This window comes from Macaca mulatta, chromosome 15 (assembly GCF_049350105.2).
Source record: "Macaca mulatta isolate MMU2019108-1 chromosome 15, T2T-MMU8v2.0, whole genome shotgun sequence".
Classification (NCBI taxonomy): domain Eukaryota; kingdom Metazoa; phylum Chordata; class Mammalia; order Primates; family Cercopithecidae; genus Macaca; species Macaca mulatta.
The window spans coordinates 7,037,992-7,052,015 of record NC_133420.1 but is presented as its reverse complement, the minus strand read 5'-3'; the positions used below and the strand labels follow the sequence as shown (position 1 = coordinate 7,052,015).

The 14,024-nt window shown below is 51.6% G+C and overlaps 2 long non-coding RNA genes across 3 annotated transcripts in view; one reads left to right on the top strand and one right to left on the bottom strand.

The window, feature by feature from the left end:
* Positions 1 to 14,024, bottom strand: part of LOC144334956 (uncharacterized) — a 51,975-nt gene that overhangs the window by 30,019 nt on the left and 7,932 nt on the right. The window lies entirely within an intron of this gene.
* Positions 11,069 to 12,243, top strand: LOC144334962 (uncharacterized). Its single transcript, XR_013405305.1, has 2 exons — positions 11,069 to 11,205; positions 11,343 to 12,243. It is a non-coding gene; the product is annotated as an uncharacterized LOC144334962 (long non-coding RNA).

Below are 14,024 nucleotides of genomic sequence, written 5' to 3'. Positions count from 1 at the left end.
TCCACCAGCAGCGTACGAGCGTTGCCACGGCTCCACATCTTCCTCGACACTCAGCATGGCCGACGTTTTCAATTTCAATGACTCTGGTACGTGAGTAGTGGCACTCACTGTGGTTTATGAGGATCCTCTCAAAACCTAAATCTGTGACACTCCTGTCTGCAAACTCTCCCACATCAGGGACAATCTGAACAACACACTAAAGAATGATAGTGGCCGGGCGCGGTGGCTCAAGCCTGTAATCCCAGCACTTTGGGAGGCTGAGGCGGGTGGATCACGAGGTCAGGAGATCGAGACCGTCCCGGCTAACACGGTGAAACTCCGTCTCTACTAAAAATACAAAAAACTAGCCGGGCAAGGTGGCGGGCGCCTGTAGTCCCAGCTACTAGGAGGCTGAGGCAGGAGAATGGCGTGAACTCGGGAGGCGGAGCTTGCAGTGAGCCGAGATCGCGCCACTGCACTCCAGCCTGGGTGACAGAGCAAGACTCCGTCTCAAAAAAAAAAAAAAAAAAAAAGAATGATAGTAACTAAATTATAATCCACAAATAATAGTCCACGAGTCTACACTGACATACACACACACAAGTAAGAAGGGTTGGCCAGGTGCAGTGGCTCACGCCTATAATCCCAGCACTTTGGGAGGCTGAGGTGGGTGGATCACCTGAGGTCGGGAGTTAGATACCAGCATGACCAACACGGACGGAGAAACCCCGTCCCTACTAAAAATGCAAAATCAGCCAGGCGAGGTGGCAGGCGCCTGTAAACACAGCTACTCGGGAGGCTGAGGCAGGAGAATTGCTTCAACCCGGGAGGCAGAGGTTGCAGTGAGCTGAGGTCATACCATTGCACTCCAGCCGGGGCAACAAGAGCAAAACTCCATCTCAAAAAAAAAAAAAAAAAAGAGAGAGAGAGAGAGAGGAAAGTCCTCTTTACATAGAATGCCAACTGATAACTGTAGAAGAAAAGATGGTGTCAGAAAAACCATTTGGCAAGTACCATAGTAATAATTTTTTCAGGAAAGACTCATCATTGGATCTAAAACTAGTGAAAAAAAATAAGAGAGAATGGCCGGGCGCGGTGGCTCAAGCCTGTAATCCCAGCACTTAGGGAGGCCGAGACGGGTGGATCACGAGGTCAGGAGATCGAGACCATCCTGGCTAACCTGGTGAAACCCCGTCTCTACTAAAACTACAAAACAAAAAACAAAAAACTAGCCGGGCGAGGTGGCGGGCGCCTGTAGTCCCAGCTACTCGGGAGGCTGAGGCAGGAGAATGGCGTAAACCCGGGAGGCGGAGCTGCAGTGAGCTGAGATCCGGCCACTGTACTCCAGCCTGGGTGACAGAGGGAGACTCCGTCTCAAAAAAAAAAAAAGAGAGAGAGAGAGAGAATGAAAATAACAGATATAAATGTGATTGAATGTGAACATTTGGGTAATCTGGGTTAAGGAGAGAAGGGAATATTTGTACTATGTTTGCACCTTTTCTTGGTTTTTTGGGGGGTTTTTTTTTGTTTTTTGTTTTTTGTTTTTTTTGAGACGGAGTCTCGCTCTGTCTCCCAGGCTGGAGTGCAGTGGCGCGATCTCAGCTCACTGCAAGCTCCGCCTCCCGGGTTCACGCCATTCTCCTGCCTCAGCCTCCCGAGTAGCTGGGACTACAGGCGCCCGCCACCTCGCCTGGCTAGTTTTTTGTATTTTTAGTAGAGATGGGGTTTCACCGTGTTAGCCAGGATGGTCTCGATTTCCTGACCTCGTGATTCGCCCGTCTCGGCCTCCCAAAGTGCTGGGATTACAGGCTTGAGCCACCGCGCCCGGCTTTTGCACCTTTTCTGTGTGCCTGAAATTATTTTGAAATAACGGGTTTGTAAAATCCCCCAGCCCCGCCTCGCCTCACTGGAGAACCTGCCTGTGCTGCAGCGGCATATTCCCACCGCACTGATTCCCTGTTCACCTGCAGCTCAGGGAGGGCAGGGCTGAGCCTTCACTTTGTCTGCATTCAAAAGGCTGGCACCTAGAAGGCCCCAAACCGTTTCCAGGGTTCACCTTTGTTTTCTGTTGGCATCTGCTGTGGTCTGACTCTAAGTCTCTACCAGGTGCTGGGCCAACCCCACGCTCAGGAGCCTCCACTCAGGTGAACATCAGGTGAGCACGCAGAGTTCTATGGCTGTCATTTCCACACGAGCCACGAAGGAAGAGTCCCAGCCAGGTGGAGACTGGCGGGTCGGAGAAGGCTTCTCCCAGACAGGACCTCGCAGATACCCAAGCCCACAGTGAAGCCATATTTCTGCAGCCCCAGCCCCCTTCTCTGCTCCTCAGAGACCCAGGTGCCTTCTCTGCAGGTACTCCACACTGTCACAGACTGCTAGAGAAAGGCTGTGGAGACCTTGGCTGACCCCACGTGTTCCAGATTGGAGAAACTGAGGGCCAGGGTGCAGAAAGGTCTTGCCCAGGGCCTCACAGCAGGTGCAGGTAGAGTGAACAACTGCATCCCCCTGGCTCCAGCCCAGGGACTTCACTTATTTCCTTATCTATTGTTTAAATAACAGCTTTCACACACCATACCATTCCCACATTTAAAGTGTACAATTCAATCACTTTTATATATCCACCGAGTTGCACAACTATTACCACAGTCCATTTTAAGACAATTTCATCACCACAAAGAAAAATCTTTTAACCATCACCTCCCCAGGCCCCTCACCTTCCCATTCCCAGCCTCCAGCAGCCAGTAATCTCCTGTCTCTACAAAGTTCCCTGTTCTGGACATTTCACAGAGATGACTGGCTTCTTTTGCTAATTTTTATTTGGCTTTTAAAAGAGGGCTCCTGTTCTGCCATGGTCCTTCTGGGGTCTCCTGGGTGGAGGTGGAGAGGGTCCCCTCTGAGCTTCCCCTCCCAGGGGCCCCACTCAGAGCATCAGGTCTTAATTTCAGTTGAGAGCAGGGGGGAGCTGGTGCCTCTGGGATGTCTCCTCCAATGACTCATAACTATTGCTCATCAGCTCAACCTCGGAAGCACCTGCAGGGGACAGGACGGCTTAAAGAAATGGGAGTTTACTCCATGTTGGGAGCAAGCCCCCCAAAATCTGGCCATAAACTGACCCCAAAACTGGCCATAAACAAAATCTCTGCAGCACTGTGACATGTCCATAAAGGCCCTAACGCCCAAGCTGGAAGGTTGTGGCGTTACAGGAATGAGGGCAAGGAACACCTGGCCCACCCAGGGCGGAAAATCGCTTAAAGGCATTCTTAAGCCACAAACAATAGCATGAGCGAACTGTATCTTAAGGACGTGTTCCTGCTGCAGTTAACTAGCCCAACCTATGCATTTAATTCAGCCCGTCCCTTCATTTCCCATAAGGGATACTTTTCGTTAATTTAATATCTATAGAAACCATGCTGATGACTGGTTTGCTGTTAATAAATATGTGGGTAAATCTCTGTTTGGGGCTTTCAGCTCTGAAGGCTGTGAGACCCCTGATTCCCCACTTCACACCTCTGTATTTCTGTGTGTGTGTCTTTAATTCCTCCAGCGCCGCTGGGTTAGGGTCTCCCCGACTGAGCTGGTCTTGGCAACTCCAGCCTGGATCCAGAGGACAGAATGGTCATGACTTAGGAACTTTGTAAGGACACTGAGGACATCTGCAATTCACGTGAAAATGGTGCAGATTTTGCCTGAAGAGTCAGCTGATCAGACGCAGGGCACCATGCGCCAATGCACAGCTGCCGTTGGGTTCCGGGGAGCTCAAGGCTCAGGCGGGATCAGCCGGATTGCTGCTGATCTAAAGTAAGGAAATTTCACCCTCTCAGATGTCAGACCTTTTTGACTTTTTCTTCTTTACTTTTACTACTTTTAAAGAAAACCCAATTATTTCCCAACTTAGTCAACATGTAAATATGTCCCAATTTTGTTAACTGTAAGTCACAATTTTGTGGCTGGTGGCCATGACTCTGAATGTCAAGGGCACCATGGTTGTGGGTATAGGCTTGGAGTGAGCACAGCTGTTCACTTTGACTTTATGTCCTTTTGAAGAGGAGGGGGCTTCCCAGATGGTTGTGATGACATTTCCAATATTTAAGACTCCTCTTGAGTCCACCAGCCTGCCCCAAATTGACTCTGGTGGGCACTCCCAGCTGGCTTCCTTTTGCACACTTTTCCACTGGCTGCGAGTGTGGGATGGGACGGGCAGGTGCATACACTGGACTCCATGTATGCAGCCAAATTATCCATCAGGTCTCAGCGTAGAATAGAAACATTTTGGGCACGAGACTGTAGTCAAGTATCTCAGCCTTGAGAAGGATTTTAAAATTCTTCTTCCTTTCCCTCCTAGTCTCAGAATGAAGCCTTGAAACATACTTTAAACCCGTTTCCCTCCCTTTCTGCCAGCCACAGTGCTCACTTCTGTGCCTGCTTAGAAATGCCAGGGGCTCGTTTTTAAATAAACCAGGCATAGGACCCAGCTGTGGAATCCTCCCGTCTAGGGGCATTACGAACAACGCGTCCACCACCACCGGACCAAGGTCAAGGTGATGCCAACCGTACCTCCGGATGGGCAATTACTTAAGACACCTGCACCACTACCTCACTCCCACATGTCTCCCACACCGAGTTCTCCTTCCTAAAGCCCTTCACTCAGCCTGGAAAGCTGAGATGGTTCCTTTGAGGCTTCAGTCCGGCCATTCTCCCACCTGCTAGCATGTGAATAAAAGTTGCTTTCCTTTCACCACACCTCGCTTCTCCTGCAGCGAGCAGCCAAACTTGAGTCGGTTACAAGACATCTCTACCTCCCCTGATCCCTCTGCAGGCAGCTAAAGGAGGACGCACACCAGAAGGGAAATGTGGTCGAGCGCGGTGGCTCATGCCTGTAATTCCAGCACTTTGGGAGGCCAAGGCGGGCAGATCTCAAGGTCAGGAGTTCGAGACCAACTTGACCAACATGGTAAAACCTCATCTCTACTAAAAATACAAAAATTAGCCAGGCGTGGTGGCGCACACCTGTAATCCTAGCTACTCAGGAGGCTGAGGCACGAGAATCACTTGAACCCGGGAGGTGGACGATGCAGTGAGCTGTGGTCGTGCCACTCCACTCCAGCCTGGGCAACAGAGTGGGCCTCTGTCTAAAAAAAAAGAAAAATGTAAACCAAGAAATGAGAAGGCAGGGGGGTGAGAAACTGGGGAACCCACTCAGGGGAGGGACAAGAGGGCCTTGTGGGGGCAGCGGGCTCCTCTCCCACATCTCTTCACTGCCTCGCACTCTACAGGTCTCTGTGGGCCTCACCCCACACGTTTCCAGCTCCAGGTTGGTTTAACTGGTTTACCTCTTTCTCCTCTGTGCTTCCATTTGAATCATTTCTCTTGGCCAATCTCAGCATCCCCTGAGCCTTTCCTTGGCTGTATCCAGGGGCTTTTATGTGAAGTGCACCCCAGTGAATCCGCGATTCCCACGCGGCCTGTCCAGCCGCTCCTTTCCCAAGGGCTCCATTGCTCTGTCAAAGGCTCCATCTTCTCATTCGTTTTATCCATCTTTTCCACTACCCCCGGTGCTTCACCCAAAGCAAACAGGAAACAGGTGACTGCAGCGACCACTGTCTGGCCGGGGGAAGGTCACTGGGGTCGAAGCCTCAGCCAGGACATTGGACACCCCAGCCAGCAAATGACCCAGACCAGCAGGAGCGTGGGGTGAGGGGCTCTAGAATGAGCGTCAGCCGTGGCGCTGAGGCCACGGTGGTGGTGGGAACTGGCATCTGTGCCATCAGCCCTCCCAGAAATCGTCACTTGAAGAAGCAGCGACAGGACAGGCTGGACTCCGCGCGGGGCAGGAGGGAAAGAAAGATGCTGCCGTCCCCCAGGGGTGACCTCAGACAGTTCTGTCTCTACCCCCAGCTTCCCGTGTCTTCTGCCGTGTCTTCCGCAGGAGGACATTCACCTGCTGCCGGAGCTGCCAGACCTGGCAGGAGCTCACAGCCCAGGGGCAGATCTCAGCTACTGAGGAATGGGAGTCGGTGGGTGATCCCGGCTCTCTCAGCCCTCAGAGGGACGTTCCGAGGCACGTTCCCCGCGGCCTCCAGGAGCCTGAGCCCAGCTGCCCATGGCCGTCACCCTTCCACTGGCTTTCCTCCCCCGATGTCTCATACCCTTCCCTCACTGGGCCTCCTGGGGTCTCTGGTCCCTAGGTCCTCATCTCAGGGTCTGGGGGGATCCCAGCAGTAAGTGCTAAATAACCCACGGCAGGGAATATGACTGCTTCTCTCTGGGAGAAAGAAGATGGAGGCGGGTCTCCTGCAAATGTGGGTGTAACGCTTCCTTTAGAAGGTTGAATCTGTGCAAAGCGCCTGCAGTGGGGAAAGCAGTGGATGCAGCCAACCCCCCCGGGGAGGCAGAAGAGGGAGAACGTGAGGGATGAACTCTTGAAGGTAGGTGGGTGGGCTATGGGGGCTTCCGGCTCCATTATTCAAACCATACTAGGAAATCATCAGAGACTTTTTTTTTAGCTTAATGAATTCTTTTTTTTTTTTTTTTTGAAACAGAGTCTTTTTTTTTTTTTTTTTTGAGACAGAGTCTCGCTCTGTCGCCCAGGCTGGAGTGCAATGGCCGGATCTCGGCTCACTGCAAGCTCCGCCTCCTGGGTTCACGCCATTCTCCTGCCTCAGCCTCCCACGTAGCTGGGACTACAGGTGCCCGCCACCTCGCCCGGCTAGTTTTTTTTATTTTTTAGTAGAGACAGGGTTTCACCAGGTTAGCCAGGATGGTCTTGATCTCCTGACCTTGTTATCTGCCTGTCTTGGCCTCCCACAGTGCTGGGATTACAGGCTTGAGCCAGAGACAGAGTCTTACTTCGTCTTCAGGCTAGAGTGCAGTGGCACCATCTCCGTTCAGTGCAACCTCTGCCTCCATGGTTCAAGCGATTCTCCTGCCTCGGCCTCCCGAGTAGCTGGGATTACAGGCACGCGCCACCACACCCAGCTAATTTTTGTATTCTTAGTAGAGACAGGGTTTCACCATGCTGGCCAGGATGGTCTCGAACTCCTGACCTCATGATCTGCCCGCCTCAGTCTCCCTAAGTGCTGGGATTACAGGCATGAGCCACTGCACCTGGCCTTTTTTTTTTTTTTTTTTTTTTTTTGACAGTGGGGGAGTGCAGTGGAACAATCACAGCTCACTGCAGCCTTGACCTCCTGGGCTCAAGCGATCCTCCTGTCTCAGCCTCCAGAGTAGCTGAGGCTACAGGTGCACATCACCATGCCCTGCTGATTTTTAAATCTTTTGTAGAGATGAGGTCTCACTATGTTGCTCAGGCTGGTCTCAAACTCCTGGGCTCAAGCGATGCTCCCACCTTAGCCTCCCAAAGCCTGGTATTACAGGCATGAGCTGTGAGCCCAAGCCAACCATCGCATCCCCTGTGACTTGCACGTATAGGCCCAGATGGCCTGAAGTAACTGAAGAATCACAAAAGAAGTGAAAATGCCCTGCCCCTGCCTTAACTGATGACATTCCACCACAAAAGAAGTGAAAATGGCCGGTCCTTGCCTTAAGCGATGACATTATCTTGTGAAATTCCTTCTCCTGGCTCATCCTGGCTCAAAAAGCTCCCCCACTGAGCACCTTGTGACCCCCCACTCCTGCCCACCAGAGAACAACCCCCTTTGACTGTAATTTTCCTTTACGTACCCAAATCCTATAAAACGGCCCCACCCTCATCTCCCTTCGCTGACTCTCTTTTCGGACTCAGCCCACCTGCACCCAGGTGATTAAAAAGATTTAGTGTAGCCGGGCGAGGTGGCGGGCGCCTGTAGTCCCAGCTACTCGGGAGGCTGAGGCAGGCGAATGGCCTGAACCCGGGAGGCGGAGCTTGCAGTGAGCTGAGATCCGGCCACTGCACTCCAGCCTGGGCGACAGAGCAAGACTTCGTCTCAAAAAAAAAAAAAAAAAAAAAAAAAAGCTTTACTGCTCACACAAAGCCTGTTTGGTGGTCTCTTCACACGGACGTGCATGACATGAGCCACCGTGCCCGGCCAAGCTTCATGGACTTCAACAGGGCAGACACTTTTTATCACCACCACGAAAGCCAAGAGCTTTGCCAGCCACTCCAGACCCCCTCCACGGCACCCCCATGGCCACAGCCCTCTGCCAGCCCCCAAAGTCACCACCGTCCTGACAGGATCTTGTCTCCCTTGTGCTTCTCTACACTTTCATTTAGGTCAAATTATTTAATATCTCCATCTTTAAACATGACAGGTTAGTCAGGGCCACTTTTGTATCTGATGCGTCTTTTAAATCACTTTTCCCCTACAGGTTCCACGCCATCCCCTTCTTTTCCTTACAGCTGATCTGGGGAAGCCCTGGGGCCACCCCCTGCCAAGTTCCCCACAGTGACAGTGTTGTTGGCTGCCCACCGCCCCCCCCCCCCAGCTCACAGATCAACACCCCATCCCTTGTCCAGTGGGTTTCCTGCAAGGAGGCAGCTGGAGCTAGTGGCTGGGGTCAGGGGCTCCATCGCACTCAGGCCCTGTGGCTCTTTATCGGGGCACAGAAGCCTGATGCTCCCCTTTTTCGAGGGTCAGCGGCTACATTACCTACACTCATCCATTCTATTCTTTTTTTTTTTGAGACAGAGTCTCGCTCTGTCACCCAGGCTGGAGTGCAGTGGCACAATCATGGCTCACTGCAACCTCCACCTCCCGGGTTTGAGCAATTCTCCTGCCTCAGCCTCCCGAGTAGCTGGGATTATAGGCATGTGCCACCACGCCCAGCTAATTTTTGTATTTTTAGTAGAGATGGGGCTTCACCATGTTGGTCAGGCTGGTCTCGAACTCCTGACCTCGTGATCCGCCCGCCTTGGCCTCCCAATCTTTTTTCATTTATTAGTTGGACTGCTTAAAAAAAAAAAAGAAACTCCCTGATATGGGCAGGAACAATGCTAAATTTTTACTCACCTGTCTCTAAGATAATGAATTGATTGTTAGCCTCCAAAGATGATCAATTTGTTTTCTTTCTCTTTTTTTTTTATCATTTTTTTAAGATTACAGTGAACTCATGGACTTAAACTTCTTTATGGGTTTTGAGTCACTGCAATTATCCTCACCAAATCTCAAGCTGTCCCATCTCTGGCACGTGGGGGCCTCTTCAAGTTTTCCTCTCATATTCATTTGTCCGTTTGTTTGTTTTTGGATGGCCAGCAGCAGAGCATCCACAGTCTGCCTCTCCAGCCACGGAGGAAGATGACAGGACCTCCGTCAAGGTGAGATCCAGGTCGGCAGCCTCTGGTTCCCCTGCAGTTAGACTGGAAGGTGAGGCCTCTGAGTCAGCCCCTGGGGTGGGAGCACCAGCTCCAGAATACACTTTAAACCTGTCCCCAAGGCCGGGCGCGGTGGCTCAAGCCTGTAATCCCAGCACTTTGGGAGGCCGAGATGGGCGGATCACGAGGTCAGGAGATCGAGACCATCCTGGCTAACATGGTGAAACCCCGTCTCTACTAAAAAATACAAAAAAAACTAGCCGGGCCGGGCGCGGTGGCTCAAGCCTGTAATCCCAGCACTTTGGGAGGCCGAGACGGGCGGATCACAAGGTCAGGAGATTGAGACCATCCTGGCTAACATGGTGAAACCCCGTCTCTACTAAAAAATACAAAAAACTAGCCGAGCGAGGTGGCGGGCGCCTGTAGTCCCAGCTACTCGGGAGGCTGAGGCAGGAGAATGGCGTGAACCCAGGAGGCGGAGCTTGCAGTGAGCTGAGATCCAGCCACTGCACTCCAGCCCGGGTGACAGAGCGAGACTCCGTCTCAAAAAAAAAAAAAAAAAAAAAAACCTGTCCCCGCAAATCAGGGTCTCAGGTTCCATGTTACCCTATCCGTCTGAGGTTTTTAATTAAGTCTTGACACCAGTGGGTAAGAAAACTAGAAGGCATTGTCAGGGTAGAGATGAAACCGCCATTGCAAAATTATGAGCCAGTGAAAGAGACGAACCAACTCCACTTGCTTCTAAGCTCCAAGCTGTCCTTGTTCAGGCTGTCCTGGGTGTCAGGCTGAACTCACTTTGGGAGGAATTTAGTTTACATTAATAGTTTACAGTTTGATATAAAGAGAGTAACAGCCCTTTCCCAAAACAAACCCCCTTCTTGCCTGGGGACTAGACTGCCTTTGTAGGACTAACAAATTAGCCACAAGATTAGAAATTATGGTTTCGGCATCATATAGCGGGAGGCTGCAAGATTCTGACTCCCCAAACTGCTCCTGGAGATAAAATCACGACTGTAAAACCTAAGACCAGTGCTTGAGGTATTTTGCAGACCCTGCAGTCGATGGATCAGCTGGCACCACCCAGATCGACAAACTGGCTCATCTGATCTTGTGGGCCCCACCCAGGAACTGACTCAGTGGAAGAAGACAGCTCCGACTCCCCATTTCATTTCCGACCAGTCAGCACTCCCGGCTCGCTGGCTTCCCCCACCCACCAACGTTGTCCTTAAAAACTCTCATCCCTGAAAGCTCCGGGAAACTGATTTGAGTAATGATAAGACTCTGGTCTCCTACACAGCCGGCTCTGCATGAATTATTCTTTCTCCACTGCAATTCCTCTGTCTTGATAAAACGGCTCTGTCTACACAGCAGGCAAGGTGAGCTCCTTGGGCGGTTACAGAGGTTGTAATGTATTCATCACATTTTTACAAGTTTGACTAAGACAGGGTAAGAGTCCTGGGTTTGGAGCAGGACATTTTGAATGGAGCTTTCTTTGCCGTCGGTCCGGCCATATGACCCAGGGTCTCTGGACTCCCAGGGACACAGGCAGCCCAAAAGGCAGTTCTGTCTTACCTCAAGCCCAGGAAGACAAGATAATATGCTGGGATAATCCCTGAGAAGTTTCCTTCTCCTCCACCTTAAAGAAGTAAAAGGAAAATAAAAATCTCAGGACCCCAAACTCACTATGCCAAAAAGAAGAGTTAAGATTGGGAACTGGGTCACCCAAAACTACCTCCCAGTTTCTTCCTAAATAGACAGATGCAAAGACAGAAGGCCACTCCCCTCCCCAGGGGGCCTCCCCCACTGTTTGCTCACAAGGAAATACCTTGTCCTCCCCAAGATCTTTTTTTTTTTTTTTTTTTTTTTTTTGAGATGAAGTTTTGCTCTTGTTGCCCAGGCCGGAGTGCAGTGGCATGGTCTGGGCTCACTGCAGCCTCCACCACCTGGGTTCAAGTGATTCTCCTGCCTCAGCCTCCCGAGTAGCTGGGACTACAGGCGCGTGCCACCACGCCTGGCTAATTTTTGTATTTCTAGTACAGATGGGGTTTCACCATGTTGGCCACGCTGGTCTCAAACTCCTGACTTCAGGCTATCTGCCTGCCTCGGCCTCCCACAGTGCTGGGATTACAGGCCACACATTTTTTTTTCTTCTTTTCCTAGAACTTTGTCCTAAAACAGAGTTCTATTGAATTTCACCCTGACAATGTAAATTAACAGCTTATCTGCATAGGTAAGGGACGAAGACCCGACTAGAAGTCTTCCCTCCGCTCACTGGAGACAAACTCATCTTTGACTCCCTCCTCTACTGTTCTTCCTAGGTAAAGATGCAGGTTCGCAGAGCACAGGATGAATGCACAGTTTACTGTTCCTCTTCCCCCTTTCACATGTAAAACGGGGATTCAGGGAAGGCTCATCAACACCTCAAAAGAATGCAACTGCTGGCCTCTTTTATCTATCCTCCCATTTTTTTCTGTCCATTTTTCCCTACTGCCTGCTCTTTTCTCTTTGAATACTGAAGTATTCACACCTTCTTTGGAAATCGTGCAGGCCACAGCTCCTCCTGTGCTCCTTCGGACCCACCCAGCCCGCGGAGCCCATCCTTTTCCTGAAGTTGGGGATCCGGTTTACCGACACTTTCTCCTGGGCACATCCTCAACCCCGGCAAAATAAACCTCTCAATTGACGGAAGCTCCTCAGCCATTTTCTTTGGTGTACAAAGCACAGGCTCATCTTCCTGTGTCTATCCCGGGGTTTGGGGGCAGCAGAGCTCCGCCTCCATAGTCTTCAGGATCTGTTCAGCCGGTTCAGCCTCAGGGTCAGGCTGGGTCCTCTGCACCCCACGCTGTGTCCTCTGTCTATCGCAATGACCCAGACAGGGCTGCTTCTCAGATGGCTCTGAAAAAATGTTTCGGGGTGTCTGGGGACCGTGCAATACCTTCCTCCACGCTCAGATTCCAGGGTTCTCCCTTGACCATGGACCACTTCCTGGACACGGCTGCAGAAATTAGCCAGGCATGGTGGCACGCGCCTGTAGTCCCAGCTACTCGGCTTCCTAGACGCGGCTGCAGACAGCTGTCACCTCCCTAAGCTGAGCCTTAAAGACCAAGGACCCACTTTCCCAGTCTGCTCTTGATTCTTCAGAATTTTCACAAAGCTGGGCCGGGCGCGGTGGCTCACGCCTGTAATCCCAGCACTTTGGGAGGCCAAGGCGGGAGGATCGTCTGAGGTCAGGAGACCAGCCTGGCCAACACGGGGAAACCCCGCCTCTACTAAAAATACAAAAATTAGCTTGGCGTGGTGGCCAGCACCTGTAATCCCAGCTACTCGGGAGGCTGACATAGGAGAATCGCTTGAATCCTGGAGGTAGGGGCTGCAGTGAGCCGAGATCGCACCACTGCACTCTAGCCTGGGGACAGAGCAAGACTCCATCTCAAAAAATAATAATAATAATAATAATAATAATAATAATAATAATTCTGTGCTGGTTTCCTTTTCTTCCTCCATGCCAGAGCCCAGAGGCTGTGGTCTACAGCTGCCGGCCATGCCCCTGCCTCCGTGGAGACTTGGGATTGTGTCAGATGTCCTGCTCCATCCTTTAAGAGCAAGAGTGGCATTTTCACCAAGGGTATGCACGGCTTTTCCATCCCCTTTCATCCTGGGTGACAGAGGCTGCAGATAATCACAGCCTGGAATTCGAGGGAGCCTGACTAGTTGTCACCTCTCTCCCCCGACTCAGATGGTCTGCTTCTGAGCCCGTCTTCTGTTGTAAAACTTACTCCTGAACGCCTTCACTTGATTCCGAGCAAAACGTCACAGTTCATACTGTGTTGATGTGCACAAGCTGTAGGTAGACGGCACAGAGCACAAAAATAGCTCGCCTCTGCCCAACTGTTAACCAGGCAGCTGGTCACCCAGCTCAGCTACCTGCATAAAAGCCTCGGTGATCCCCATGGCCCACACTGGAAGTTCTCCAGCGACTTCCACGCTAAGAACTACGTCTAGGGTTTACATCTTTCTTACTGGCCAACCTCCTTTTGCCTTCAGGAGCGTGACTGAACAACCTCTTAGATTGTAACCGGAGACGCCGGTTTCAGAACGCAGGTGGAAAGGTCCGCAGCTGCTGCCACAGAAACAAGAAGGGGTCTCCGGGCAACAGGCTTGGTCTGGGAGTGCTTTCGCCTCTGTCCCCCAGCTCTCCCCTCTGGGCAATGGGCTTGGAATGGGAGTGTTCACCTCCGCACCCACAGCTGTCTCCATGCATGCGCCACCTCCGCAGGGGCCTGGCAGGGCAGCTCACCTGTGCTTTGCTCCCATCCTGGTCATTGAGGTGAGTCAGATGTGGGGGCGACCACACAGTAGCACTCCGCTCATCGGTCCCACTTGTGAAACAAAACATTGCTGATCAAAAACTTAAAAAGGAAAACAGAACAATCAAAAGCCCAGACTCCCAGGGAAATGCTACATCTGAACTTCTGATTCAAGGGACGAAAAAAAACGAAAGCAGCCGCCCTCCTCAGGATCTGCCGGCCCCAATCTGTGCGCACCCTTGGTTCCCAGCCATCTCTGCAAGGAAGACCCTTGGAAAGGGGTCTCCCTCCTCACTGAACCCACCATCACAGATGGGACCTTCTGAAGCCCACAGGTGGCAAAGGGAGCCCACCCTAAGGTCCAGCTTTGTGTGCGGCCACAAGTAGATTCCATGCCATCTCGCTTCCCTTTCTAACATGAGCTCGGGGTGTCATGATCCCTCAAAGTAGACCTTACCATCTCCTTTCCTGACTAGCAGGCTGAGAGAAAA